Source organism: Asparagus officinalis, chromosome 7, assembly GCF_001876935.1.
Source record: "Asparagus officinalis chromosome 7, Aspof.V1, whole genome shotgun sequence".
NCBI classification, from domain to species: domain Eukaryota; kingdom Viridiplantae; phylum Streptophyta; class Magnoliopsida; order Asparagales; family Asparagaceae; genus Asparagus; species Asparagus officinalis.
The window spans coordinates 126523072-126527667 of NC_033800.1; positions in this window are offsets into that span (position 1 = coordinate 126523072).

Below are 4596 nucleotides of genomic sequence, written 5' to 3' on the forward strand. Positions count from 1 at the left end.
GATTTGAGGAGCCACCTTAGATTGAATCTAAGGATGCACCTCCCGATGCATGGATTAGGCTATTTTAATCGATGATCCGCTCCATTCATCATAATCTAAATGTATTAAAACATCTATAAAATAAAAATCATGATGTTTTAATACTTTTAACACATATTTTTCATTGTCACTTTAGTTGTATTGTCATAACACCATTAACTTTACAATCACTTGATGCATGAATAACTATAATCTAATATGCCTAATTTTTTGTTTATACATCATACAAAACATATAGATCAAAATGAATGGAGTAGATTAAGTAAAGTAATTGTATATAACGCAATTCTAAAGTTGCATCCTTAGATTCAATCTAAGGTGGCTCCTTAGAATCATATTTTTCATATATATATATATGAAATATGAAGAACCTTGGTACCAAGTTTCTTCATTGAATTTGATTGTGACATGGACAGATCTAGCCCCTACATCACGCCTCGAAAATAGAGTCTCAATCATTTTTCACTTACTCCAAAATAGAGGCTCTATTTTCGAGGAGTGATGTAGGGGCCAGATTTGTCCACCTCACTACCAAGTTCAATGAAAAAACTTATGCCTAGGTACGGGTACGGGACACGACAAATTTGTAAAAAGTAGGGTACGGGGACACGGCTGTATATATATAAAATAATTCACTTTAGATCAATATTAAATTAAATACCTATTACATTTTTATTTTTTTTGTTATGTAAAGTGGAGATTATAAATAAGAAACTAAAGAATGTGTTATGTTGCAGGTGTGAATTAAGACGTCAGGATGGCAATGATCTCTAAAATTCTAATTTTCATTACTTTCATCTTGAGCATACAAAAATACAAGCCTACCTCACAAAAGGAGGGTTAAAAATTACAAGCATACCTTCACAAGTTAGAACTATACCCCAAAATATTACAAATTTACAAGCATCCCTCAAAATATTACAAGTATATTGTTTAAAGTTGCAAATATACCTCCAAAAGTTAGATCTATATCCCAAAAACTTACAATTCACTAGCATATTCCAAAAGTTAAAACTATATTCCTTGCACCGGTTAGAAGACAATCAACATTCAACATTTTCATACTCATTAAATACAACGGTCTCAAGCTCCGGCTCGTCAAGAGAAAGGTTTGAACATTCAACATTTTCATACTCATTAAATACAACGGTCTCAAGCTCCGGCTCGTCAAGAGAAAGGTTTGGAACTTCTAAAATATCGACACCACTGAATGATTCAAATTCATCTCCTCCTACGTCCCACATCTTTGTCTCCTCATTAGAGTATTCCAAGGATCTCCTAGAAAGAAGACGGAGATTTGTGTGGACATATACCAAATCTTCCGCTCGTTGTGGAGTCATCTTATTCCTCTTAAGAGAATAAATAAATTTATAAGTGCTCCAATTTTTCTCACAACAAGAAGAGGAACAAGGATGCACAACCAACTTTAATGCTAACTCTTGTAATTTTGGTGTAGATGTTCCATAGATAACCCACCATGACTTTGCATCCATTTTCCTCTATCATCCAAAGAGTCATGATACGCAAATATACCTTGTGCGGAGGAAAATTTAGCAAATTCCACATTAACCATTCTCCGCTCCTCGGAGTTAGGAAAATAACTCTTCAAGCATTTAGCTCTTTCATTTGAGATCTCGGGATCTATGTATGGTGCAACCCGATTTGGGGCTTCAATGAGCCAAGTCCCGCTATAATATCTACAAGATAGAAAAACATTCATAAATAATATCAACTATTGTAGTTTAACCAATGTAGATTAAAAGTTTATTTGAGGAAAAAAATGCTCACTTTGGGTTTAGTGAATGAGCTAAGCAATGTAATAGTGTATTGCTCTTATTCCACCGATCAACAAGGATAGTATGTACCACATTGTAAAATAATGAATATTCATCATCTCTCTTGCCTTCTTTTTGATAAATGCAATTCTTTAATTTTTCAATCATAGAATCCCACATGTCATAAACTAAGTGAAGATTTGACTTGTCGGTATCGGCAGATCGAACCATGTTATAAACTGCCTTGGTAAAAGAGATAATATATTCTATTTTATCCCACCAAATATCATCCAAAATTTTATCCTTAACAAATTGAGCCCTCCCAACATTATCATCTCAATAAAGACTCCAACTCTCACTAATGACCATGTCCATAAGACCACGTTTGATCTTCTTGAATCGTCACAACATGATAACAACCGAAGCAAAATGAGTTTCGGCTATAGCAAACATCTTTAACTTCACATGTTCATTGAACATTGACAATCTCATGGAATGATTCATTATGAAGTTTCTTATAACAACAACATCATCGCTAACTTCGGTGATCCAACTACATTCCTCATACACTACCTCATTTCTTTCGGTATTCTTCGCCGTACAAATATTTTAAGGCAAGATTGAGTGTAAGGACAACATGGAGTCCAAAAAATATGAAGATGTCTTCCTTACACAATGCCTCCCGCGGATTTGCAAACCGGTGCATTATCGGTTATGATTTGTACAACATTATGAGGATCAACCTCTTTAATGGCTTACAAGAGAATATCAGGTATATAATCCATATTTTTAGTCCTCCCCTCCGCATTGACGGCATTCAAGAACATCGTTCCATCTTCGGTCACCGCCATCACATTAATGAGATGCCTTCTTTGTGAGTCGGACTACCCATCGCTAACAATAGAAACACCCTATGCTTTCTATGTTAATTTTATAGGCTCTAATAACTTCTCGATATGTGCCATTTCTTTTTGTAAGAGGCTTGTTCTTAGAAGATTGTATCCGGGAGGGATATAACCTCCAAGCGAATTGCTTGTGGCATATTTAAAAGTTTCGATGAAGTATGGATTTCTTGCCAAATTAAATGATAAAACCCCCAGTGAAAAACATTCGGGCAATGAGATCATGTAGGTGATCTCGGGCTCCACGATTAAATGATTGTTCTATGGTGTTCCCCTCACTTCTTCTCTTCTTAGCAACTTCTTTTGTGGTGGTGGTTGTTGATGTAGGTAATGGAACACTCTTGCTCTTCTTTGCCTTCAATCTAAGCTCCGCTAGCTCCAACACTTTCTTAATCTCAATAATATTTTCATTCTTCACATTTGCACAACACTTGATTCCAAATAATGGATGTCTTAAGAGATGTGCTTTTACTCTTGAATGAGAACTCTTAAAAGTTTCAAGACAATAATTGCACTGTCATTCCCAATTTCCACCACCTCCCGTTGTTTTTCCAAGTTTTGTGACATATCTCCAAAGAGGAGCATTATCATCCTCTAGCTCGCTTTGTGAACTTGGAGTCTCCATCTAATTCTCTACAATTATTAACAAGAAAATACTTACATATAAGAAATAGAAAGCTATTTTTACTTTAATTAATAATTTAAAACTAATAAAATTACCTAAATAAACAAATACAAGCATTAAAAATAATTTATCTAATTCTCTACAATTATTAACAAGAAAATACTTACATATAAGAAATAAAAAGCTATTTTTACTTTAATTAATAATTTAGAACTAGTAAAATTACCTAAATAAACAAATACAAGCATTCAAAATAATTTATAATTCAGCCCCCCTATATATGTTCGGGAAAAATCAAACCAGCCCCAACTCTCATCGCAGGGAAAAGGAGAAAAAAGGGAAAAAATTAGGCGTTGGATCTCCCTGTCGAGGAAAAAGGAGAAAAAGAGGGCGTTGATCTTGCTGTCGAGGAAAAGGGAGAAAGAAAAAAAACAAAAACAAAACCCTAAAACCCATAAATCAAACCTTGTCTTCGAGCAGAGGAGTTGATTTCGTCGTCGATGAGCAGGATTCGTCGTCGAGTCGCTAAAATTGCTTCGTCGAGGCTCTGATTTCGTCGTCGAGGAGTTGATTTCGTCGGAGGAGCAGTGCTCGTCGTCAAGGCGCTGAAATTGCTTTGTCGAGGCTCTGATTTGCTTTCAAGGAGTTGAGTTCGTCGTCGTCGGAGCAGGACTCGTCGTCGAGGCGCTGAAATTGCTTCGTCGAGGCGCTGTTTTCGTCGTCGAGGAGTTAAGTTCGTTGTCGAGGAGCAGGATTCGTCGTCGAGGAATGGGATCGTCGCTTCAGTCGATGGGTTCGAAGGTGGTGAAGGCAGAATCGCTTCAGAGGTAAGGGTTTTTCAAGTGGACTTGGGCTATTGGGATCAAATAGTGCCCGATTAGTCCTCGTTTCAAAATTTCAGCGTTGTTTTTTCCCCTCACGAGCTGTGTCCCTGCCGTTTGGGTGCGGATCCGCACCCAAAACGTACCTAATATGGGTACGGGGCTAAAAATGAGGTGTCGGGGTATCATAATATATATATATATATGAGAGAAATGAGTATGTTTGGTACCAAACACAAATTTTGTACTTGGTAGTGAGGTGACATATTCACATCCACTCATTCCAATTCCCAACTCATGTGAATGTGGACCCCGATTTCAATCTGTGGAGGAGAATATGTCACCTCACTAGCAAACACAAAAGCTTGTGTTTAGTACCAAGCATACCCATTTTTCTCATATTATATATATATATATATATATATATATATATA